Here is a 27,942-nt window from a genome sequence, read left to right as displayed (position 1 = left end):
CATGTAAAATGTATAAGAAGCAAATTTAAGTAAAATCACAGACTATTATTATACATGTATAGTCTACATGAAAGGCTTGGACATACATGTACATGTATATATACAATTCTAAATGTGAATCATTTAAACAGTTAATCTCCAGTGAAAGCTGGGCACTCTACAACATACATGTATCTGTACTTCTACATGTTCTGCATGTACAAAATGAACAAGTATCCAAGTATGTGTGCAATTCAACTACATGTCTTCAGATTTGCACATACATGTATACTAACTGCACTGTAACTTAATTGTTGGAATGACACAATCTAAATTGTATTGATCATTCCAACCATTAGATCTGCACATTCCAAACTGTTTGACCTGATATGTGTAATAATATTTTTTTAAATACAGACTTCCACATTCCAAATTCCAAGTTCATTATAACTGGTATATCTCATCACAACTACATGTATTGAAATGCAAAACCAATAGTCTCTCACTATCTCAAAATCCATCTGTTAATCTTCCAGTCCTAACTGAGCAGAGAAAATGTCATTTAAATATTAAAATGCAGACACTTGCATTTCTAAACAACTGTTCAGCTACATGTACCCCAATGTAACCAATTTGTGCAAAATTATAGAGATTATGTTTGTTTTAATTGTCTAGTCTTTATTCTTATATTATATTCTTTTGAATTCTGCTCATATCTGGGTTCCCTTGATTAATAACTCTTTGACTCTTTTTCTGTTCCTTTGAATTTCTCTCCAGTTAATTTTAAAGTTATAGACATCCCTTACTGACTGAGCAAACTAAGACATATTTCATCGAACATCAACATGTACACCCTTACCCAATGATCCCCATGTTCCCAAAATATTCTTATTGTCTCGATTAAATATCCAATATAAAATAGAAAATAGCCCTAAAGACCCTAGTCCAGCGATCAACATAGCTACATAGACCTCTATATACCCTGCACATTGTAGATTCTATGAAAGGTGTACATACATACCCTCAGGTTTGATCTTAACCATGTTATTTGTCAAAATCCAAGTCTAAGGTGTTGTTAATAACACAGAAACATCTAATTGACATAATATACAGCATAATTACATGCAAGATTGAACACCTATCACCTGGAAATCGTGTGTGAGAGCAATTTGGGCATAACAAAGGAAAAGCATTTCATTTCATGGTTCACGATGATAAAAAAAAAATGAATGGAACAGGATACAAGAGCGTGATTATTCACGATGCTATTTCTGTATGGAGGGTCCTCACTTCCACTAAAATCTAAAAATAGATCCAGGCGAAATTTCTCAAATCTAATGCAATGTTGCTAAAATACACCCATACAGCTTTTAAATTTTGAATGAAAACCACCATGTCATGCAGCGTTTCTGTCCGTAAATTAAGGTTAAAAAGGGGGATACTTTTTCAAACATCAATTTTTCAATAGCAACCATAAGCCTTAAGTATTCCATAAAATACATATATGGGCTGCTAGCTTTCAAATTCAATACTTTCGGTTCCTTACTGTTCGGACAATTTTTTCATGAAAATATCTTTTTTTATTACCCACCAATCGTGACCGTTTCTGTATTTTCCTCTGGGTTGCATGTTGGGGTAAAGATATGGCTGAATTTCGAGGAGACATAATTGTGCTATTGTAACCAACAGGGGTGATGAAGGCAGTATCTCTGAATGTATTAATTGATAAGTTATGGGTATGTTAAAAAATAAAAACCATAGTCAATTTCATGTAAGACAATGTGTAAAAGAGTAACTTGCATGATCAATGTGGCCTTGTATGATTTTGGGTTCACCATACATACATTTTGTATACATTGTATAAATGAAATGTTCATTAACATTGTACATGTACATAAGGGCAAGATTGATTTCAAAGACTGAGGCTCAAGTTTGAATGAATTGACAGTTACAACCTGGAGTTCCCTGAATGGAATTTCAACTTGAAAATTAAGAGAAATCAGAGTGGTTTGTGTTCCATGTAAACTGACAACAGACCTGAATATTACACAAACTAGTGCACTGTTATGACACCAGTCATATGACACGAATTTTGTGTGGTATTTTGAAAATAAATTGGTTGCCATTCATAATCAGAATAGTGAATTCAAGTCAAAGAGTTTACAACATGCTTGTATTTAGATATGTTTGAATTTGATCCAGGTCCTTTCATCTTACCCCTATTTTTGCAATTTGATGAATAATTTAAACAATCAATATAAATTGATTCAGAACACAAGTACTTAAATTGTACATTAACTTTGTATTGGAATCAAACACTGTACTTCGTTTTTCATTCATTTCTTGGAACATAATCATTATAGATGTACATGTATATTCATTTTTTATCCATTCAAGAACACAAGTAAGTAGCTAAGTTATGATCTCTTTATTCTTCATGTAAATGTCTGCATGTGCTGGTACATACATCTATATGTAAATTTACTTGTAAAGAAGGCCTTTAAATACAAAATATGTACAAAATGTACATCTACATGATTTACAAGTACAAATGTAGTTTAAATTTTTAACTAAATTCAAATAATTGTTTTGAATGCAAGACCTGTTTACCTGTAAGATTTCCCATTAATCATTATTATTCCCAACACCTTTAATGTCAACAATGTTAAATGGACTTATAATATGACCTATAGCATGTTTAGTAACAAAATTTATGAAAAATTATTCCAGTTACTTAAAGAAGAAATTAGTTTTCAAGTGTCAGTATTTATTACAAATTGTAGAAAATTTTTGAATATTGTTATGATCTTTTTATATGTATACTGGTACATGTACATGTGTACATTTACATTGTTCTGTACAATGTGTACATGGTGCATACATACATTTATGTGTACACAAATGGACCACTTGCATTTACAAACTGTAGTACAATATTTGTCAGTTCTACAAAATGTAGTTTTTTTTTTTCATTTTCAGTCATTCTTGAAAATCTATATAAATTGTACATCTACAAGTACATGAACAACAGGATATTGTTATTTGCTGGAATGAAACAGAAGTTAAAATGTTTGTTGTTTGGCTTTTGGTGGATGACTGTTTCTCTGTCAATTATACCAGATATCATATTTTTATACATGTACATTGTATGGTATGCTCATGCAAAGGAATTTCTAAGACCCAAGCTGACCCTCCGAAAATTATATGTTTATCTTAAAGTAATATATTTATTTGTTAAAACTGCACTATACATATATAATGATAAACATGGAGACTGCTCATTCATATGTACAATGCACTGATGAAACTGAGTTATAATTTTATTTTTATTTTTCTAACAATAAAAGCCTTTCAGTTTTTAATACTCATGAACAGAGACTGCAAACAGGAATAGGGAAGCAAAGTTAATGGGGGCTTTGGTAAAAAAAATGCTGTAATAAGTATATGATACGGCATCTTTAATGACTTGCAGACATGTAAATTAAATGTTTTATAAAAAATGATGCATAAAACTAAATACCGCCTTTTTCAGCTAATCCTATTATCATACCAGGAGTTTATGACAGCTTACTGATTGTCAAATATTCGAGTTATTTATGTCATTTTTAAAATCAAAACAATCAACATTTCCGCGTCAGACAAAGCATCGATTTCCTGTGAGATTATGCGATACATTAAAGTGGCATACGAGAAATTTGTTTCTCACCTGATTCAAAATGCCATAGATGCACAAATCTGTTAGTTTGATTATCTCCTTTGATGCATATTTTCGTTTAAATGTCCGGAAGACAGATGTCTAGTTGACTCACGACATAATTTTGACAAGGTGCGACTTTGGTCATTTGAATGTTTGTACTGTTCCCGAGATGTAGGACATTTTATGCAAAGGACTCAAACGTCTAAGCGACGGAGACACTCGGATTGTGTATTGCATTGTGGGGCTCCCGTGGGTTTATGTTTAGTTCGACTTGGCGGAAAGCTAAACGACAATTTAAAAATATATTAAGCGTTAAAAGCGATCAATCCTGATGTAATTTGTACTTCAAATAAAATAGATAAATTGATGGAAAAGTAAAAATGTCATATTTAGATATGATAAATATCATAAGTATCGTAACCACGCTATTTACTTTCTTGACATCTTTTCAAAGTAATAATATAACCAGCATTTTGGACATTCCTACGAACGATTGACAAAATGATAAAATATGATTCTTATAGTGCCAATTTAATTGTAGTAATTTCATTTGCTATTTTTTTTAATTTGATGACAAAGATTGAATGTCAAAGGAAAGGGTGGCGAAAACATCATCTATGGGTATGGAAAAAGCTTTGGAACTTGACAAAAGCACAGAATGATGAGGGAAGCAAAGGTGAAAAGATCACGCTAGAAGTTGAAGGAGAAACAACCATGGGAAAAGCGGCAGCAAATGAATTCTCTAAAGGCTATGAGAAAGAAAGCAACACTGATATATCACCATCACGGAAAAAAGAAGTAAGAACTGAATTGAGAAAAAGATCAAAGGTGCCAACACATGAACTTATGGAGAGAGATATCACTATGTTTGAGATGAAGGCAGTCATCAGAAAAATGAAAATGAAAAAAAAAAGGCACAGGTCCAAATAACATCACCCATAAAATGCTTCAACACCTTGTCACCTTAGCATTAACAACTTTGCTAGAGATTCTCAACCTGAGCTGGAGACAGGGTCAAGCCCCTCAATGTTGGAAAGAAGCCATAATGATACCAATACTGAAGAGGGGAAAGAACAAGTCGTAAGCCTCAAGCTACCGCCCAATTAGCCCAAACAAGCAGTTGCTGCAAATTAATGGAGCGTATAATCAACAAGCGCCCACATACATACTTGGAATCGGAGAACATTCTTGGTCATGAACAAGCTGGTTTAGACAGCTAGTACGAGAGCACAGAAGATCAGATAACACATCTATCTCAAGAAGTCGATGATGCATTTCAATCAAAGAAAGTAACGCTAGCTGTCTACATAGATCTTCAGATAGCATTTGACAAAGTTTGGAAAGATGGCCTTCTTGTGAAACTTCTTAGATTTGGAGTAAGTGGAAGAATGTACAAATGGACCAACTCATGTCTGTACAATAGAGGGGCAAGAATACTCGTAGATGGGAAAGATGGCCGAAAAATACTTCTAAAACAGGGTGAACTACAGGGAGGAATATTGCATCCGACTCTCTTCATACCCTATATGAATGACCTAGTTCAAGAGCTACCAAACGGTGTACAATCAGCACTCTACGCAGATGATCTTGTCCTCTGAAGAGTATGCAACTACTTCAAGGTACAGGATACAAACAACATTAGATATGGTAGTCAAATGGGCCAATGAGTGGTGTGTTACCATCAACAGAGAGAAAACAACAGCAACCCTCTTTACACTCTCACCTAAAACCCAATCTGTCAAACTGACCATGGATGACATCCATATCGCCAACCCGACTAGTATATATTTATCGTGACTATTCATTAAATCTGACAAACTAACAATATTTCTCTTATTATAGATGTGAACAGGTATAAATTTGTGTCCTTACTTCCTTAAAAAGTTACAGTTAAAAATATAATGGAACTCATCGCCCAGTTCTTGTTTATTACACAGATCACAAATTCTTTCAGCTTTATTGATACTAAAAAAATCTACCAGCCTCAATAGGCAATATCTGAACTTAATAAGATTATACATCACATCTGACGGCAGCACAGTAAGACATTATTTTTTTTTTCAAATTTTTTTTTTTTTCAAAACAAAAATCAGATTTATAAATTATATAGTTTATACATTTAAGCGACTCAAATATTTGTGATTTCCAATCATCAACAAATACGTCATGAAGAAATTGTTTTACATTTTTAGACAGATTTTTCAGACATTTCTCAATACAGATTAATCATACCAGTACTGCACGGTCCTTGCACGTTACAGAGCCCTGTGTGGTATTCAATCGGAGTAGGAAACTTTGTGCTCCGCCACAAGATGCTAAATTACCCGACCCTACCCACCACTCCCTATTTCCAGTGGCAATCAATATTTATTTACCCTACTATCCTTGTATCCCACCCCGTTTTTTTTTTTTAAATAAATCAAGATAAATTTTATTCACCAGCATTGATGATCTTTGATCGAAGCTCTGATGCCATGTCAATCGCTTTCCTCTTGAATGCAGCTCTGAGGATCAGTCTTTCCATTTTCTGAGGATTCATCTCGTGTATGTGGTCCAGTTCTCCACTCAGTACAACATTACAAAAAACGTCTGTGAACAATCTGACTGTACAAGACTTGCATGACTGTTCTTCTCCATCGTACATGTAAGTCTCCAATTTACAAAATGCTTAGTACTGTATAGTAAAATAGTGCATATATAATGCATATTTGTGATTATCATATTTTCGTATTATTTATTTATTTATATTTGTATTTTTTTCTATCATTATTGTTTAAAGCTCTTATTTACACATAATGCATTTTGTGTACTATTTGTACATGTATTTGTACCCTCTACAACATGTACCTATGGAGATGCATATTCCTCTTAATTTAAAGGTTGAACATAATATTCTTTGTCAGATCTTACAGGTGAAATACAGGAAAAAATTTACCTACATTTCAGAAACGAACTTTAAATGCTAAAACAACACAACCCATTATGTAAATTTAAACCATTAATTAAAAGTGGGCAACCAGGATGACACCATTTTTTATTTCCAAATTAGACATTTTGACTGAAGATTTTGGCAATACTGAGTTTACATGTAGTGAACTTAAATGTGATTATTTTTCAGTTGTAAAGTTTAATTACACGAGATCAATTTCCCAGGTAGGTATCAGGGATGGATTCAAATACTTCTAAAAGTAAGAAATACTTTCAATTTAGAATTTTTAACAAATACATTATATTGCAATTGCTTTGATTTTTAAAATGTATTTGATTTTTTTGCGAATACTTTTGAAAATTGAATTTAATTACTTTTCAAATATTTTATTCTTTGAAAGACCACAATTCATGACAAAAGTTACATTTTAATTACACAAATATATCAGATTGCAAATGATTTTTTTTTCTTAAAAGTGATCCCTTTAAAAAATAGAAAAAAAATAATTCCACTATTAAAACACACTTTTTTAAATATTTTTCTTAATTACTTTCAAACCATTTCTAATTTCAAGTAATGTTGTTAAAGGGGTGTCTTAATATGACCTCAGGGTACTGCGAGAGAAAAAAATAATGACTGTTGAAAGTGGATTTAGAGATTAAACAAAGACAGAAAAAAACTGTTTAACAGATATCAAATGATTAAAGGTGTAATCAACTTATTTTGATGTTTGTCAATGTACTATTTTCAAAAACATAATTTAAAATATATAACGAATCAACACTTATTATTATAATTGTTCAAATAATAATTATATGTAATATATTTTCTTCAATTTATTCTCATATTGTTTGATCAATCTTGTCATACCAGCTTACATAAATACCTCAAGAAAACGATATCAGAAATATCAATTTATCATTAAATTGCAATGTATCTGAAATGTAATAAAAAGCATTTAAAAAAAAACCCCATATTTTTGGAGATTTTTTTAAATCTAAATACTTTCAAATACATGTAATTGAAACTTCATTCATTTATGGTCACGTTACATTACATGAAGGGATTGTTATTTTGCTCCCGGAAAAAATATTGATTTTGGAAAGTTATAAAGTGATTTATGGACCATTTTTTTTCCGCATACGCGAATATATTAACTTCCATACTGGATTTTTCTGTGAAATGGGAGTTCTAGATACCCATTTTTCACAACGTTAAAATTGAGCTGAAATAATTATGCCTATTAAAAAAACTCACTTCAATGAAATTGGACTTTGGACTTTATAGTATTTTATAGCATTCGTTCATAAAGCGCTGACTTTTCGACCTTATAACGAACCAATACTATATATGGTAGTAACTAGGTTAAAATGCCCCCCTAATATACGTCACGCCTTCTGGAGGAAAGTAGGAAAATCGCTACCCAAGAGGGTAACTTTGATGCTAATGCAGTTTTTGAGTATAATACACAGTATAATAACAAGTACGAGGTCAAGTAAGAAAAATATGGAAAACAGCATTGATCAAAAGTTTGAGTATATAAGACAAGAATTTTTAGCTCTATCAACAAGGGTACGGAGACTAGAAAGTCCTATTGCGGACTTTCGTAAAAAAAAAAATCTGATTGCGAGACAAGCTGTCGGGTATTCCAGCAGTACTAGAGGTTGTCTGGCAAGCTGTTTTCTTACTTTGTGCCATCCTAACCTCTAGCATCTGACATATTGAAAGTCACCGCAAATGTGAATAAGCTATACTTGTGTTTTAAAATAAATATGTTAAGTCTTTTTATTAGATTACCATATCTTACCATAACAGATGATAAAATTATTAGTCAACTTTCAAAAGAAACAGAGTTATCTTTCTTTCGATGTATTCTTTTCTAAATGACTACTATGTTATACATTATGCCATCATGTAAATGCCTTGTATTGAGAGAATATTTATAGGCCTAGCCTGCTATCCAGTAATATTCATGATTTATGAATAAAATACTTTTAAAACAGACATTGAGCTATATGATGACAGAGACATTGAGCTATATGGTGACAGAGACATTGAGCTATACGGTGACTTAGACATTGAGCTATATGACGACCGAGACATTGAGCTCTATGATAACTGAGATATTGGGCTATATGACGAATGAGATATTGAGCTATATGATGACTGAGACATTTGGATATATAACAACTGAGACATTAGACTATATGATGACTGAGACATTGGGATATACGATAACTGAGACATTGAGCTATATGACGACTGAGTCATTGGGCTATATGACGACCGAGAAATTGAGCTCTATGACGACTGAAACATTGGGGTATATGACGACTGAAACATTGGGCTATATGATGACTGAAACATTGGGGTATATGACGACCGAAACATTGGTGTATATGATGACTGAAACATTGGGCTTTATGACGACTGAAACATTGGGGTATATGATGACTGAAACATTGGGGTATATGATGACATCTTTATATTTAGATTTTTCTCGTTCGGTAGATCGTGAAATTTGAAGAATCATTTTTATGTATAAATTTATACCTCGACGAAAAATGATAAATGACCAAAATGCCTTTTTAGCGACAATTTGATTCGTATATAGGAAGTATAATGGTATCTGGTAATCATATTGGGGAGGGGGTGTTGCACGGGGTTTATTTCTGCTAACATACTAAAAAAGAAGATAATACCTCTAATGCATGTATATCTAAAATTGAGTCAGAATGGAATGAATATCAGAACACTTCCGAACATCTTCATAATTAAATTCGAGATTTTTAAACAAACTTTTAATCTGGTTTACTTTACAATTGATATAAAATTAACTTTATCATCTATTTATTTAACTCAACAAAATTTGCATAACAGCCCTACTCTTTTTCAATAATATTTTCAATGATTCGAAAACGTAACACTCAACACATGTATGTCTTTTTTTTTTTTTTTTAGATCTAAGCTAATGAGTTGCCATGAATCTGGTGCGTGGACCATGTGACAGTCGAGGTCTTAAGCATGACTCCGTGGTTTGGTGTCCGAATTGTGAAGAAGGACTATGCATGAATTGCTCCGAGTACCACGAAGCATCAAAGTCATCACGACAGCACGTATAGTACTGACACTTGAATCTTTCGTCAGTGTTCCTGCGTTTATATTCTTCTCAAGTAAATCGTGTAACATTCACGGAGAACTGCTTGAATTGTTCTGCGGGAAACACCAAGAACCATGTTGCAGTGAATGTGCTTCAGCTAGCCATGCGAGATGTACTGGGATTAATTTATTTAGCAAGGCTGCAAAAGGCAAAAGGTGTTACAAAGTCCCGTACAATCCACCATTGCTAGGTTTAGCCTGCTTTGGTAAGAAAATGGTCGTATCTATTGGATCTAGCACAAATTCCAAGTTTTGCTTCAATTCAACAGAAAAAGGAGTTCGTCCTCTATTTGACCACTGTTACATAACCTACGTACATATTCATTCTTCAGACTTCGATTAAAATTTCTAAATAATATTTATAATTCCATTTTATCGTTAAAGTCTTGTGCATGTGTAATACGTGAGATTAGGTCAAAAAGACACTTTTGTTCAACCTGCAATTAATTTTTGTATTAACGAACCACCTCGCTCATCTAGTGGTAACGCGTTTTCCTCTAATGCGGGGGTTATGGGATTGGTAATGAAGTTTGGAGGTGTACATTTCCTGATATGGAAGGACCAACAAACATATCCACGGACGGATATGGAAATATTTATGTCGCCGCATTAGATTCAAATGCTGTCTGTATAATTTCATCAGATGGGAGGAAATGTCGTCAAATCCTGGACTCTAGTAATCATGGAATGAAAGAATCGAAAGCAATTTCTTTCAACACAGAAACTTCGCAGTTAATTGTTGCAAACAAGACTGGGACACTGTTTATCTACACAGTTGTATATTAGCAACAATAACGTCATATTTGACAAGTTTTCACCGAGAATGACAACTTTTGCTATTTTCCAATATAAATTGATACCAAGTGTAATGGTTCTTAAGATAAATACTTACCAAAAAACAAACTAGTGGCTATCGTAAAAATTAATCAGCATATTATGCACGACGCCGTCTCAATTTCTTTCTTTACACGTACATGTAATATGTAGCTGTTTTAAAAGAATAGCGATATTTATAATATTCTACCCATTGCCTTCTTGACCCAGCACAAGACTTTATATTTTAAAAAAATGTTTCTAAATAACTTTTTTGAGAAATACTAGAATTGAGATTACATTTGACTGAAGCACATTTACATGTGTTGAAAACTGCTCAATTGATTTGTTGATTGATTGATTGATTGTGGTTTTACGTTCTTTGGCAGATAATTATTTCATGGTTAGTAGGACATGAACAATTACTCAATCAAACAGTAACTGCTTTGTACAAATTGGATACGCACTCCGAAACGAATTTTTGGTGCTGGCTCACAGAAGCAACCTCTCGTAGGTACACAATGTAGGCGTGTCGCCCATCTGGGAATATAATTCTGAAGTCGTCAATCTAAATCCTATATGCTTGACAAGAAGCAGTGACACCAATTTTACTAAAGTCTTGTGTGCGACTCGTCCAGGGATTGAACTAGTTCTGCTAGACCCCCCCCTAAAACTTAATGGTTGCAGAATATTTACAGCAAGAATAAATGTGACCTAGAAATTGTTATAATCTCGATGAAATTTTTATTCAGACAAAGGCTTCTTTAAACTGAAACTTGGGCTATTTAGCGCAAATTCATGTGTATGTCCCATTGATATTGATGAATTGTTTTTACAAAATTAAAATCTTTGGTTAAAATCCCATATCCGGGGAATTCCACCATGTCGTCGATTCAAAGGTACTGCCTTTAAAGGCACTCTATAGTTACAAGTTTTATCGTGACTGACTTTTTTCATGTCGATGTAGTTATTGCAGGAAACTCGCTGAAAAAAAAAACAATAATAGAAAATGAAATATTATAGAAAAATCATTACGGAAGATACTGTTTCACACTGGAGTAACGGAATATGTTCCAAAATCCAATTTGAGTTCTGCTTCAAGTAAGAACCATGCAATTAAAGAACAAGGCGATTAGTCAAAATGCTATACAATTTACCCAACAGCTTAAAATCGTTCAGAAAGTCACACTTATGATAGAAACTACCAACAAGAGTTGTAACTAAGATTGGGAAAATGTTGGGAATATTTATTTTTTGTTTCAGATCAATGTACATGTACATTTATACATATAACCAGTATCGGTTATTTTCATTCTCAACTTGTTACATTTTTTAGTTTGTTGATTTAGACATGTATACATATCAACGAACGGACATACTGGGTGAATATACACTGTTATGAACGTTGACAAAAAAAAAAAACAAAAAACAAAAAAAACAAAACAAAACAAAACAAAACAAAAAACAAAAAACAAAAAAACAAAAAAAAAATAAAATAAAATAAAACAAAAATAAGGAAATCACACTCTCTTCATGGTTCTTAGGTGAACTTTTAATTTTAGGTTTTGTCATATTTTTTCCTTTTTTTCTATATTTTTTTGTTATTTTGAATTACACGTAGCTTCAACCGCTTTGTCTATTGTTATTATGTTAATGGGAAAAGAAATTGTATCAACGGAACTCTGTGGCTTGCTTTTACATACGGAGACCTTTTCGTTCCATTTTAAAATTTCAAGTTTTGAAGCTTAAAACAAAGAGTTTATAATTATTGTAGGTCGATCAATGCGTATAAAATCAGGTTAAAATTAAACAAATGAAATATAACTTCAAATCAGTTGAAAACCCCTGACTGTAAAACACTTTCTGATCTAATTATAAAAAAATTCGGAGATAAATGCTTTGCGCAATGAATTATTTTTCCAGCTTAACACTAAGTTAGTTAACTTACTCATTACAAACTTGTGTACAAAGTTGTCCAGTAGGATCAAACTTAATTCTTTTGGCACACCACGAGAAACAGCTATCAGCAGTCAAGGAAGAGTCTGTTGTCTTAAATCTCTGTACTGTTTGACGGACGATCTCCAATGCTGAAAGAAAAATAAATGGGAATCACATTTAAAAGAATATTGATATACTAAAAAGGGACATAACCAGTAAAAACTAAAAAAGCAAATCACAAAAATAAAAGGCGGAATGAAAAAATGATAAAATCTAGTTAACTTTTCTAAGTATGCTTTTAGATAACCCAGGTTTTTTTTTACAATTTTAATTCTTTTCTTCAAGAAATTCACAATAGATTCTGCTAACAGGCTCGTTTATCGGAAATATAGCAAATACCAGGAAGATTTTCCGATATTTCAAGTGACAATTTAGGGTTTGAAATAGAAACATCAAGTGGCGCCGGTCCCAAAAATGCTATTTTAGTTTAATCTAGCGCGACGAACCAAGAATTTACATGGCAGAGCTTAGTGTGACTTAGACTATTTAGGGTCCGCTCTACTAACCTGGTATCTTGACAAAAACCCGAGTCTGGGGTCAACTACAGCTAAGATGTAACGATAATATTAAGATGCTGGAACAAAACACATGATACGCTCAACCCTCAGTGGTGATTCAAATAAAAATACTTAAAGTAATAATCTTAGACCATTGGAAAGTCGGGATCAACTACAGCTAAGATGTAATGATAATGTTAAGATGCTGCGATAAAACACACGCTACGCACAACCATTTGTAATGATTCAAGTAAACAATCTGACGATTGGAAAGCGAAAGGAGGATTTCTTCAATGGAACATTATTTACGTCAGCCTATTTTATGACATGAAAACACACATACGACTGCTTTGTTTTTTGTAGGCTATAATACAGAGATAAGTCCGAATCAAAGTGTCATTTATTAAAAATGACGCAAAACATTATTTACACACCAAGGGAGCTAAATCACAAATAAAACTTTTATGATTTTTTAATTCCTTAAAGAAATACCAGTCTACAAAAAGTAGAGATTGTACAAAACCATATTGAAAGTCTAGCATTTTAGAGTTATTACTAGAAATGTGGACCTACGCATTAACGGGCGGACGGATATACCAAGGCATTTTACTTCTCTCAAGACAGACGTTTTGAATTGTTGCTTTGAATTTTAGGGATTAATCTATCATAAGTTTTCACTTACCTTTATCGTTGCTTATCAGTTCAGCATTTCCATAGTCGGTGGTAATAATGATGAGAAAAGAAAGAATACAAATTACAAGAAACTTTTGCATTATCCTCACTTAGAATATGTAATGTGTTCGCAATATCTATGAGCTAAACTCAGTCATCGAAATGTTCAGTGTCTACGTAATATGGACTGAATTTCACATGGGAATTATATTATGAAAGGATTTGTTTTGTTTGAATTTGATAAGAAAACACAAAGATTTTGTGAAGTTAATCAAATATATATTTACTTTTGATAAACAACTTCAATACGTTTGTGTTTTACTTATTTGACGCACACTTAAAGAATGATAAATTTATTATTGTTTACCGATTAGGGTGGGTCCGAAGTACTCATTTTGGATAGTCATAAATATAGAATCTGCGTCTTTCAACTGTTTACAAAATATCTAAATGTCTCTGTTGCTTTGTTGGGATGATCTATTTGAAACAAAATCTAATTTAAAACAAATGCCAATTACAACTGAAATGTTAAAATTACATTTTTCCTCTTATTGAAGATGACAAAGTCAAAATATTACTTGGGGCCCATTTGATTGATTGATTGTTGGGGTTTAACGTCCGAACAGCAATATTTCAGCTATATTCAGAAGATGAACATGAAATGGATGATAAAATGAACATGAAATAAAATAAAATGGGATGGGACACAAGGATAATAGGGTCGACACATTTTGATTGCCACATGATGAAAGGGAGGGATGGGTAGGGTCGGGCAATTTAGCCTCCTGTGGCGGAGTGCAAAGGTTCCTACTCCTATCGAATACCACAGCAGGGTTCTTTAACGTGCGAGGAACGTGGCATCTTTCCCAACACTGTGCACCACTATGGTTTGCGGTCAGGTTTTCCGTATTATAGCCTGACAACCCCAGCTTGTAACACACCAGGGGTACCCCATTCCACCACCTGGGGCACACATCCCAGTTGCTCTGTGGGCAGAGCGCCTAGCCCCCGGCTAGGTTTCTGAGCACTATTTAGTCGCCTTTTATGACAAGCTAAGCACTGCTGCAGGCTTATTCTTTTGACACCCGGACCTGCACGGGGCTCATTTGAAAGCTGTTACCCTATGTAAATGTGCTGCTTCATGCAACAGCAAGTTTTTACTGTGTCGTATTTGAATGACACACACACACACACACATAAGCCAAGTGTCCAAATTAAGCAGATAATTATGTTGATTTCATCAATATTTTAATACTAAACGCCCAGAATGTGTATTAAGTACAATGTAAGTGTGCAGTCAATGAACATAATTATTGCTTCAAACTGCAACATGTTTTATAGGTGATGGGGTGATATTACATACCTCTAATTTAACCAATGATATTTTAAAACATACTCAAAAATAGTCCTACAAAGTTTTAGTGCACTTGTGTTGTGTTGCTGTGGAAGAAGTGCACATTAAATTTGCCCAAGTGAGCTTGGGTTTGACAGGGAATTATATTTTCTTTATTTCTACATAAAATGGTCATTGTGATTTACTGAATTAAATATTTTTTATGAGTTCTGCATGAAGACCCCTTTTTTGAAATGTAGGGTAATTCCCATTCTATTTTTAGCTCATTGTCTTCAAGGAGCCGGTGTCGCACTGCAAGGTAGTAAACCCCACATAATGTTTTCAGGACTATTAGTGTATACATTCAACTTTTAGGTGTAGTCTTCTTCACATTAAACTTAAGGTAGAAGCTCCATTACTCATTGAACTTAGTGAAATTAGCATTGGAGGAGTAATCAAGGGAACCAAGGTTGTATAGCGGTAATCAAAAGAATGTAATCCAGGGACAAAGACCAGACATGAAAAACAGACATGCACAACAAAGAACATAAAGTAACTAAAATCATACATACAAAGTAACAAAAGCAAATGAGCAACTCGGACTCAACTAAAAACTGGGAACATGGACCAGGTGCACCGGTAGGGTAAGAGTCCTCTGCTTTTCTAGAAATACCCGCCGAGTTGCTCATAAAAAGTGAAGTCTGGGGTAGACAAACGAGGGAAGTGAGCCTGTGGGAAGTGACATTAGTGATTTGTAGCCTTGTGGACAATTGAAAACTAATCTCTCTCGGTGATGTAAAAATATTGATATATCGATCGAATAATACCAAATTGAAGACGTTCTCGTCGCAATTGCTTGAATTATCTAATTCGTTCTGATTTTCAGTGAAAATTCGAAAATCCCATTTTAAGTTACTTTGAAAGAATCAATACAACTTATTAAAAAGACCATAAAAGAATCAGCTATAATTCAACTGAACAGTAAATACTATATAAAACCATTTTTACTGAAGCCTAAATACTTCCGATATGTTATGCACTGAAAAATATGCTAATTTATGCGATGATTTGTTGAGGGTAGGAATACATATTTTCGCATTGAACTCGTAAGCCGTCAGTGTGACCGCTACTTTCTTAATATCCCTTGGATGCTGAAACCTTGGTGTACACCAAAACACCTATATATGTATGTCAGTAGGCTGTAGAGATGTAAACAATCTAAAATAGAAAGAAAAAGATTTTGCCTCAACGAGTTAAAGTAGCAGAAAAAGTGCTTAGAAAAAATGATCATAGATAAATGGGAGGTGGTACCTGTATATTATATTGTAATCGTTGAGTTGGAGGGAGGAGTACGGGGTTTATCTCAACCCACATATGAAATACACATAATTGAATTTAGAGTCGAAAATGGGTCGAAACATGGTTTACAATTGTATGTCCGTCCATCTTTTTGTCTGTCAAGCGGTCCGTCTGCGGTAAACATCGTATTGTAACATGAAAAATCTTGTTCAATAAACTTTAAAACTATATTATTGCTTAAGACCTGTATACGTTTTTTTAAGAATCCTCTGTTACCATTTTTGAGGTTTGATACTTCTTTTAAAGAGGGAGGGTTCAAAATTTTACAACACATTATACATTTTTACTTACTTCAAATTATAAACAGTTGTTAAATACAAATACTTGTAGGTCTGTACGCACTTTGGATGAATCTCCTGTTTTGTTTATTATTTGTTTTAAGGATTATTTTACAAGTCACACCATGACTTTAGAACTTTTATACAATTAACTTCAAACTTCAAACTTAAGAATTTTATGTTGTTGAGTAAACTTCTATTTCAGATTCAGATACTTTCTTAATATTGTATTGGATTTTTGTTTTAAATCGCACTGTAACTATAGAGCATTGTTCTATTGACTAATAAAAGTAGTATATTTGTTGTTTTTAGTTATAATTTTCGGGTACATTTTCGAGCATGACGTCACATCTGGTGGCCGTGAACCGGAAGGAGACCCTTGACTGGAAGTGAGCCTTGACCTTTGACTTCCGTAGGAGACCCCAAAGATGGGCCCCGGAAACGATCCAATAGGAATTTTGGTTGCATTTCTTGTCCACAATTTTTATTTTGGTTGATATGCAGTGCTAGTAAAAACTAAGATCCATATCATCTTTCTCCTTGTATAAGGGTCTTTGCGTATTCCTTTCATCAAAGTATAAGGTTCTAGACGTAGCCTGTTCATCAGAGTATAAGGGTCATTATGTAGTCATGTCATCAAAGTATCGTAGTGCTATAAACCACTTTGCATGGTTCCAGTGTCTGTAAGACTATCTTGCACTGGGCAGGTACGGAGGCATGCAGCAGTGCTAAGCTTGTCGTAAAACGCGACTAAATAGTGCTCAGAACTCTGGACGGGGGCTAGGACGCTCTGCCCACAGAGCAACTGGGTTGTGTGCCCAAGGTGATGGAATGGGGTAACTCTGGCATGTTACATGCTGGGGTCGTCAGGCCATAATACGGAAAACCTGACCGCAAACCATAGTGGTGCAACGTGTTGGGAAAGATGCCACGTACCTCGCACGTTAAAGAACCCTTCTGTGATATTCTCCCGGTCCGGGAGTAGAAATCATAGGGCTCCGCCACCCTACCCACCTCCCCCTTTTTTCCAGTGGCAATCAAAATTTGTCAACCCCATTATCCTTGTGTCCCATCCTACTTTCCATTTCACCATTTCATGTTCATGTTCATTGCCTGAATATAGCTGAAATATTGCTGCTCGGGCGTTAAACACAAACAATCAATCAATCCTTCAATCGATCCTTGTGATGGTCTAGGAATACATCTAGTTTCACTCAGATTGGCTAGATCAGTTGAAGTACGATATATGAGAGACTTTTTCTTTGTTGAAGTTTCAAGTTATCGCTTCTTGTAAAGATCATTATGCATTCTGGACATCTTTAAGCTTGGAAATGACGTCTGTTTTAGATAATTTTTGTACAACTATGAACAAAATGATTATAATTGACTATTACGTTTAAAATCATCACTGCAAGTCCCCTCTTTCACTCTTTACTTTTACCTCTTTACACCCATTCTTGACACATACTCTTGACTCTAGACACTTACACCTGACTCTTGGCTCCTACTTTTGACTCCTACTACAATTCTTTATCCTAACCCAAACCTCGACTCCTACTCTTTACTCTTAACTCTTTAGTATGTTGTCTCGACACCTGCTCTTGACTCCAACCATTGGCATGTTGTTAAACTCTTCAACTACGCTTGTTGGTTAGTCTATCAACTCCCATTTACATTACAAAATAAGGTTCTAATCACAAAGTATATCAAACGTATCTAACAGAGACCAAGCGTTTATTACTCTTAATTGGCTAATTTTCTGTAAACGAACCTAATGGATCGATCACTAAATACACCAACTTACGTTAAGTTCGACCATAACCGCGGTTTTAACCTCCCTTTTTTCTGGTTGACCGATGGATTAGTTCATTCTTCACCAACAACTAATATAGAATCAATGAACTTTTGATGACCTGACAATTTTAAGTGTTCTTTGTCAGAAACCGTTAGCGAAATTTCAGCCAAATTACCCTTTATTTTTTTTATGGTACGATGTTCCTCAAGTTTTAATTTGATTGCAGCGTTGTCCCGTTAACCTAACCTTCCCCGATAACTAATATTTTCCTGAGACCTACTAGTATCCTTTCCCTGACACGACTTCGAAACATTTTCATGCTTCTACAACATATAAGTATTCGTGTCACTCCGTGACTCCAATCTTAATAAAGAATTTTTATGATTGTAAACAAAACCGAATGACAACAAATATGAACACATGTTAAACGAAGTCCTAACGAATTTGTACGTTCCCTTGATATACCTTGACTGTGCGTTTAAAAAAATTGCAGTTCGTCGGTCAATTCGTTATAGTGTCAGAGCCCCTTTACAATGAATCATAGAGACTCATTGGAAGGGGCCGGAGTAAAGTAAACTATATTCAAATCACGCATATGATGAATCGCTGGGGATTGGGAAGAGCATCTCTATCCCACAATGAACCGCCCTTATATAAATGTGAGTTTTGTTTTCCATTCCATAGAAGCCGCACATATGTATTTGCCATGTCTAATGTTTTATATTCTCGCTTCGTAGGAGGGTATACTTTTTTACATGTGTCCATCATTTTGTCTTTCTGTCATTTTGTAAAATATGGTTTTCGTAACTAAATTATTAGCTTTCGTAAATACTATAACATGATGTTGATTACATAAAGCCTCATATGTGTATATATATACTTTATCATGGGATGCCTTTTCATACTCGTATGGCATCTAAAAAAATAATGTTTATATCTTTTATGGGCAATTTAGAACTGATATCAAATGTATTTATTAGTTCTTACTCAGTCATGATAGATAGTAAAAACAATTTTATATGGATTTTTTGTTGTTGAAGATAACAATTTGATGACCCAGTCCATTCTTCAAGTGCCCTAAGTAGTCCAAGATTACAGACAATTTCCGGTTACAAATTATCCATGAATGTATTTCAAATGATTTTATGATACCTCTGTACATCTTTGTTATGAATCAATTTGTTGGAATTGTTAGATGGAGTGGATAACCAAATTATGATCACGAGTGCCGAAGAACGCTTAAATTTAACAAGTGTGCGGAATTTAAATCTATGCATTCTTGGCACGGCCCCGTGCAGGAATAGGCCTGCAGCAGCGCTAAGCTTGTCGTAAAAGGCGACTAAATAGTGCTCAGACACCTAGCCGGGTGCTAGGCGCTCTGCCCACAGAGCAACTGGGATGTGTGCCCCAGGTGGTGGAATGGGGTACCCCTGGCGTGTTACATGCTGGGGTTGTCGGGCTATAATACGGAAAACCTGACCGCAAACCATAGTGGTGCACCGTGTTGGGAAAGACGCCACGTTCCTCGCACGTTAGAGAATCCTGCTGTGGTATTCGATAGGAGTAGGAACCTTTGCGCTCCGCCACAGGAGGCTAAATTGCCCGACCTTACCCATCCCCCCCTTTTTCCAGTGGCAATCAAAATTTGTCGACCCTATTATCCTTGTGACCCATCCTTTTTTTTCATTTCATGTTCATTTTATCATCCATTTTATGTTCATTGTCTGAATATAGCTGAAATATTGCTGCTCGGACGTTAAACCCCAACAAACAAACAAACAAACAATTCTTGGCACGAGTGATCATATTTTGGTTATTCACGATAATCAATCGGTTATCCTATCTATTATATAGATTTCCTATATTATTCGTCGCTATTTTTAACATAAATTTAAAATTTTGTGAACGGCATATTGATATTCGTGTTGTGACGTTTTGGCGGGAGAAAGTGTGAGAGTGAAATTACCGAATTTATTTCACAATGTGAATTATCGATTTTTTACACTGGGAACATTCGGTAAATCGCTGCTATCTACATAATAAATTTCTGTACCGTCATAATGAAGCTCATTATAAAGATGATCTGAGCCAAACGGAAGTAAATCAGTCTTTAAAACGACTGGCAAATTTAGTGTAAATGTTATTTCATTTTGAAGTTCTCTATATCACTTACAATGTAATAAAAAATGAGTATTGGATTTATTTCTACCACAACTTCAATTTAGATAATCCACTAGATTCATTGAAGATAAGAATTCATTCGCAGTCTACTTCTCGACTTAGTATAGAAATAAACCGGATAATTTCTTTTGGACTTTTGTAAATGATCTTTTAATGTCTTTTTGGAAGAAAACATTGGGAATATTTTTTTTCGAGTAGGAACTCTCTTAAGTATTTTGAGGACGCCCATTGTTCGACTGAATTTAGGAACCAAAACATGCATGGTTGGAGGGAGATACCAGTGGAGGTACTCCGACTGGTAATTCTCGCGAATTCCCGTCCTGGGAAATACTATCAAATTTCAAAAGAGTGGGAAATACTGGGAAGTATTTAAAAAAATTATCGATATGGTCTGTTGTAAAACATATTTTGAGGAATTAGTTGTCAAAACAATTCCTTTGATGACTTCATGACCTTTATACCCAAGCCCATAAAATGACTTGTTGTTTTTGTAATTAACACTTGTCAGTTATTAGTTTAATTTGACCCATAGCAAAACCGCCTAAACACATAATTAATAATTTAATTATAATATCAATAAAGTGAAATTAATTAAGACATAAGGAATAAAGCAGATAATACCGTTTTAAGCCTTTAAACGGCACTATCTTAAGTCGAAGCGATGTAAAAACTGTCATCGCTGAGGTCGTAAAAAGTGAACAACCAATCATAATGCACGCAATAGGCATATGCAAATGAGATTGAAATTATTTTTAATCGCTTTATTATCCGTAGACACTTATAAATATTAATCCGTCCTCTATGACATTGAAATCAATATAAAAACAAAATATTGGTAGTTTAAAGCCCAACAAATGATGATCTAGGTGTATAAGGGAAGCTTGTTTTGTTTGTTTGTTTGTTGGATTTAACGTCAGAGCAGCAATATTTCAGCTATATTCAGACGATGAACATGAAATTGATGATAAAATGAACATGAAATGATGATGAAATGAAAAAGGGATGGGACACAAGGATAATGGGGTCGACATATTTTGATTGCCACTGGAAATAGGGAGAAATGGGTAGGGTCGGGCAATTTAGCCTCCTGTGGCGGAGCCCTATGGTTCCTACTCCGGAATAATACCACAGTAGGGTTCATTAACGTGCGAGGAACGTGGCATCTTTCCTAACACGGTGCACCACTATGGTTAGCGGTCAGGTTTTCCGTATTATAGCCCGACAACCCCAGCATGTAACACACCAGGGGTACCCCATTCCACCACCTTGGGCACACATCCCAGTTGCTTTGTGGGCAGAGCGCCCTAGCCCCTGGCTAGGGTTCTGAGCACTATTTAGTCGCCTTTTACGACAATCTTAGCGCTGCTACAGGCCTATTCTTTTAATACCTGGACCTGCACGGGGCTATAAGGGAAGGACGACTCCTCTCAGCGGAATGTAAGAATAATTATTTTAGCTATATAAGAAATAATTATCTAGATAATTGGACATTGTTTACTATATCAAAACGTTATTTTTGTACTCTCATGATCGCAAAATACAAAAATACAAATTAAATAAATGGAAAATGTCGGTATGATGCACTCGTGTCTCAAGGAGTAACGTCTCATTAGCAGCATTAGAACCACATACTAAGGAAGTTTGCTATTCATAACAACGTTGCATACCAAAATATTTCAAATTAAAAAATATCGAAATAGGAGGACAAAACCAGTACATATACATGTAAGTTATACCAGAGAAAGTCAACGGAGTTTTTGTTGTAGCCCCATATTAATTACAAGGAATGAAGCTTCTATGTTTTTAATTTTTTTTTTAAATTTGAGCTACAGTAAATGTTGGTATAAAATATCAAGGTTTATTCAATTTATGAAAAAAACCCGTATAGTAAAGGGAAATAGCACATTTGTTAATGGTTTTCATTTTTTTGAAAATTTCCGGATATTATGTAGTCATCTGTGTTAATTGCATCCAAATAATGAAACCACAGAAAAGGAACAAATTACCACCAAGTAGGTGGTCGGCCCGCAAAACAGACCAAAAAAGAGGCAAGAACAAGGTAAACCAACATCCCATACCTTCAAGGAGTGATCATAACTGCGTTTCCAACAAAAACCAAAAATAGGACTTTAAACAGGCCCGCTTAACCCTCAATGAATAGACAGAATCGTATACTGACGATGTGAATGTAAACCAGACCAGAGCAGGCCAGAATTGGGGTTATATGCCCCAGTTGTCTGTATCACACGACCCAGTTATCAACACAATTCACGAAAACATTTAGGTTTTTCAAAGTATTTCTCAGAGTTCAGAGTACGGTGACATAATGAGTGCTACAGAAAGGCCCGTTAATCGAGGGACATCTAGTTGTACGACTTTGGTAAAACTTCTGACGAAAGTTAGCATGGTTGGGTTTTAGAGTATCCTGACCGTTTGAATTTTTTATCCGTGAAAAAAACCTGACCGCTGTTCCTAAAGTAGAATATAGGGGTCAGACAGCAGTTTTTTAGCATATATCTTGGAAACTGTTAGGTTTAGCCAAATTATGACATGGAGTAAAAGTGTTCAGGATGATGAGATTCATCTGTGGTCTATTATTGGAGAAAATCTGTTGACCCATGTTGGTATTATTGCCTTTTTGGACGTTTTTCGTTGTTTGGTATCATTGCAGTAAGTACAATATTGTGTTGGGAAGAAAATGTCAGGGTGGTTGTAGATGTCAGGATGGATTTAGATGTCAGAGGGGATGTAGATGTCAGGATGATGTAGATATCAGGGGTTGTAGATGTCAGGGGGTGTAGATGTCATAGGGATGTAGATGTTTGGGTGGCTGAAGATGTAACGGTGGCTGTAGATGTCAAGGGGTTCAGATATCAGGGGATGTATATGTCAGAGGTTGTAGATGTCAGGTGGTTTAGATGTCAGGGGGATGTAGATGTCAGGGGGGATGTAGATGTCATGGTGATGTAGATGTCAGGGAGAGATGTATATCTCAGGGGGATGTAGATGTCAGGGATGTAGATGTCAGGGGGATGTAAATGCTAGGCTGATGTAGATGTCAGGAGGGGGATGTAGATGTTAGTCAGGGGAATGTAGATATCAGGGGATGTAGATGTCATGGGGATGCAGATGTATGGGTGGCTGAAGATATAAAGGTGGCTGTAGATGTCAGTGGGTACAGATATCAGAGGAATGTAGATGTCAGAGGTTGTAGATGTCAGGGGGTGTAAATGTCACGGTGATGTAGATGTTAGGGGGATATACATGTCAGGGGGATATACATGTCAGGGGAATTTAGAAATCAGGTGGTCTATATGTCAGGGGGTGTAGATGTATGGATGGCTGAAGATGTAAGGGTGGCTGTAGATGTCAGTGGGTTCAGATATCAGGGGGATGTACATGTCAATGGTTGTAGATGTCAGGGTGATGTAGATGTCAGGGAGGTGTAGATGCAAGGATGGCTGTAGATGTCAGGTGGATGAAGATATCAGGGGGATGTAGATGTCAGTGGAACGTAGTTGTCAGGGGACGTTGATGTCAGAGGGATGTCGATATCAGTGAGAGACGTAGATGTCAGGGGGATGTAAATATCAGGGGTTGTTGATGTAAGGGAGGGATGTATATGTCAGGGGGATGTAGATGTAAGGGTTGCTGTAGATATCAGGGAGATGTAAATGTCAGGGTGGATTTTTTTGGCAGGGAGTGTAGGGGGGTTTAGATGTCAAGTTGATTGTAGATGTCCGGGGGATGTAGATTTCAAAGGGGGTGTAGATATCAAAAAGGGATGTAGATATTTAAATAAATTTAAACCGAAGTGAGATGTTGATATAATGCCGTCATTTTAATAAGAAAACTAAACGGAGGCTAATTGTTCATAAATTAATTCAACATATATTTGTCATAACTACGATTTTATAGCAAGCATGATGTATACCTTCAATGTACATTTTATAAATATACTTGTTAATGGGTTTTATATTTCAAAGAAATAAACATATTGATTCGTCATATGCATGAAATAGATGTTTCAATATTTACCAGAAATGTAATTACTAAAAACAGGGCTTTGTCGTAAGATACATTAACAACCAGCAGTCTCTCTTTGTTAACTACATATAACACCTAATGTAATGAAAAGAACATTTTTTGATCTCTTTTTTACAGGTAATTATATTTTATATCAGTCAATCTCTTCGTGGTGTATTTTGCTTTCTCTTTTGATAGTTTGATGCTTTGAGCGCTTCTTGTATACAATTAGTGTTTGGATTTATATCTTTCTATGCATTTGATTTTAATGCTGCTGATGAAAGCTTACTCTTTGAAACAATTGTACAGCATATTTGTAATAATAATATGATTGCTTTTTTGTTTTAAGTTATAGTTAGACTTTACTCACTATAGTAACATTATTACTTAATCATATTTGTTTTCTGTTCTAAGTAATATGTAACCATCTCCGTCATTATTACTTGTTTAATCAGGAATCATGTACCTTCCCTGTATTCTTATGACCGTCTTACTGGCTACTACCAGTGATGGTGAGATTTGTCCATGGAGGATAGGTTTAAACGAATCCAAAATGAATGTCAACGTTTTTTTATTATAGGATTGAACACTGTTTTTCATAATTTACTGATGTTAGAAAATTAGGTCCTTCACTCACAAAACAAATAGGATTCCGAATAACAGGTTTGTCAGCGAACGCCCGAAATTTACACATCAATCAATTCTGGAAAACTGTGTTTATTCATTATAATTCCAATCCTTATCAATATGAAATGTATGTTTCGTTTTTTAAACACTCTTATTCAGTGAAATTGATTGATGACATGAATAGAGACTTGCTAAGGATTCGTTTGCTGTTGCCGGAGACTAGACTAATATGGAGCGACATTCCATTGCGTCGCTATTGGTATGAATCTGATGCTCTATGTGGCACGGGTTTAGAGTCGATCTGAAAAAGGAGAACTCTGTGCAGAAAAAATAATGCATGAAGATAATCGTAGTGGTGTGTTTCACCATCCACATATTCGATTCAAGGAAAGGAACAGTCGATTTGATGGAACCCATCTGTCAGATACATAAGATGACATTTATTTGAATAAAAGTCAGTGGACATTTGATTCTTTCTTGTCATCTGCTGAATACCAATTATGGTGACATAAAGTGATCAAACATTTAGTTAGACATATATAGTTATCATTTTTGTTGGTATATAAAAACAGTTGATTTAAAAAAAATAAAGGGGGTCCTACAATACCATATGGTGTTAAGTAAGCGGATTTTTGACTTGGAATTGAGTAATGTCAACATGGAAAATTAGAAATGTCAAGTTGGGACTGAGAAGTGTCAGATTGGAACTAAGAAATGTCTCGCGTCGATCGGAAAGCTATTCTTAGTTAACTTTTCTACTATTGATATTCTAATGAATGAAAAATAAGTTTCAAGAACGATTCTTTATATTACTTCAGTTATTATACAAATTACTACATAGTATTTTAGTTATTCTACATAACTCCACAAAATTTCAATTATCATATATTATTTCTTAACACGAAAGTTGTAATACATATTTACGAAAAAAAAAAAAAAAAAAAAAAAAAAAAACAACAACAACAACAACAAACAAAAAAAAAAACAAAACAAAAAACAAAAAACAAAAAACAAAAAAACCCCAAAAATCGCAGCGGTTTAAAAATGACTTGCTTCATTGTGGTACTAGTATTTTTTTTTACATTACTAACGTGCTTTTCTTAATTTCTTTACAATCATAGTTCCCTTGCTTGATTACTCATTAACATGCTTACAATGTATAGAAAGATTCCAAGTGGTGCCCATCTTGAATAGGTTTATTCCTCGAATGCCAAAATCCTTTGATCTACCGACAATTTACCTGTAAAATTTTGTTGGCTTTCAAGGAATAGGTGTTAGTGGTTATAACCAAAAAAGTGCATGCTTACCAAAACTACCTAATTAACAGATAGGTAAATTACAGGTGACTATTTCAGTTCATATTTCAGATAGTTATTCCAGTTGTTAAAACTTTTTTTTTGGCTGTTTCTACTTAAACATTTCTTCACAAAATCATACATGTATATGTTTAGCACAATAGACTTTTGAATTAGTTTTGTTGTCCAATAACTTGGATATTTCAATCTATCATTCTACTTTATGTAGGAATACTAGTACTAAACACTAGTACTAGTTACCAAGTATGAGGTATTTGTTCAATTTAATAAAATATTTGTAATTGCTTCACAATTTAGAAGATCCGTTTTTGCTGCAAGTGGTTTAAGGACTATACTCTTATTACTATAATTTGATACTGCATTAGGCATGAAAAGTAGAAAATAAATATATTCATATTAATTAGTTAAAATGTTAGAATGATAAAGAATGAAATAAATCGTAGTCTTCAATAAGTTCAGAGTTTGAAAGAATTTTTATAGATGTTAAATTTCTGAATTTCTTTAAATTTATATATTTCTTTAAATAAAAGTAAAAAAAAATGTTAAAATAATATTTTTATAAATTTTTAATAATTCAATTAAATGATATTCTTGCATATTTTTTAAAAATCTGCTTTTTCATTTAAAAATAGGTATAAAATGTTCCATTTATCAACTTCACTAATTAATCTCAGCAGTTAAATAGTTATAAAACATTTTAATTGTAACAAAAACACCTACTGTTATAATATAAACATCTATTGAAATATTTTTGTTGGCATTCAAGGAATAGGTAACATATACAATGTTGGCATTCGAGGAAGACACCCTTGGATAGACACATATACAGTTGTTCATGTTTTGAGTTTAGGGAAGAGTAAGATTTCTCATCGTGGGATACGATTGTAATTGGCATTAAAATAGAACAAAAGTACGCGTCTTATAGTTGAATGCCCATCTACAATATAGAGATTGAACCTTTTTTTCTTTCGGTTTTATTACGCAACATTAACTTTCTTACACTGCGTGAAGATCCTAAAACCTCTTTCACATTTTAGGCCAATTCTTTCCTCAAAATTCATCCGGTATCAAATGTCAATTTATTTAGAGATAAAAGAAAGTATCTCCCTCTTATGACATGATTGCTTCATTATCGTAGTTTTAGAAAAATTACATCAACGATTATATCTTCGGTACCAACTTATTAGCTTAACTACGTTGCTATTTGCAACTACCGCTTTTATTCTATTTTCTTTTTTTTTCTATTTTAAAACATATTCATCAGAATGAACACTTTCGTCACA

General features: G+C 34.3%; 1 protein-coding gene and 1 long non-coding RNA gene across 9 annotated transcripts in view; both read right to left on the bottom strand.

Moving 5' to 3' along the window:
- LOC148601137 (uncharacterized) overlaps window positions 1–3,861 on the bottom strand; it is a 62,090-nt gene extending 58,229 nt beyond the window's left edge. For 6 of the 8 annotated variants that reach the window (XM_088556155.1, XM_088556166.1, XM_088556169.1 and 3 more), the window contains exon 1: window positions 3,686–3,861. The gene's annotated coding sequence lies outside the window, so the exon portion shown is untranslated. Of the gene's footprint in view, window positions 1–3,529; window positions 3,549–3,685 lie in introns of those variants that run through there. The other 2 variants (XM_088556160.1, XM_088556163.1) reach the window with 2 other exon arrangements.
- A 7,437-nt stretch (window positions 3,862–11,298) lies between these two features.
- LOC148601136 (uncharacterized) lies at window positions 11,299–13,977 on the bottom strand. The gene is made up of 3 exons (XR_015917218.1): window positions 13,755–13,977; window positions 12,526–12,664; window positions 11,299–11,561 (listed from the first exon to the last, which is right to left on the bottom strand). It is a non-coding gene; the product is annotated as an uncharacterized LOC148601136 (long non-coding RNA).
- Window positions 13,978–27,942: the final 13,965 nt, after the last annotated feature.

This window comes from Perna viridis, chromosome 12 (assembly GCF_037379345.1).
Source record: "Perna viridis isolate PV_CMFRI_1.1 ecotype Kerala chromosome 12, ASM3737934v1, whole genome shotgun sequence".
NCBI classification, from domain to species: Eukaryota; Metazoa; Mollusca; class Bivalvia; order Mytilida; family Mytilidae; genus Perna; species Perna viridis.
Note: the sequence above shows the minus strand (reverse complement) of the source record. Positions and strands in the feature narration are given on the sequence as shown.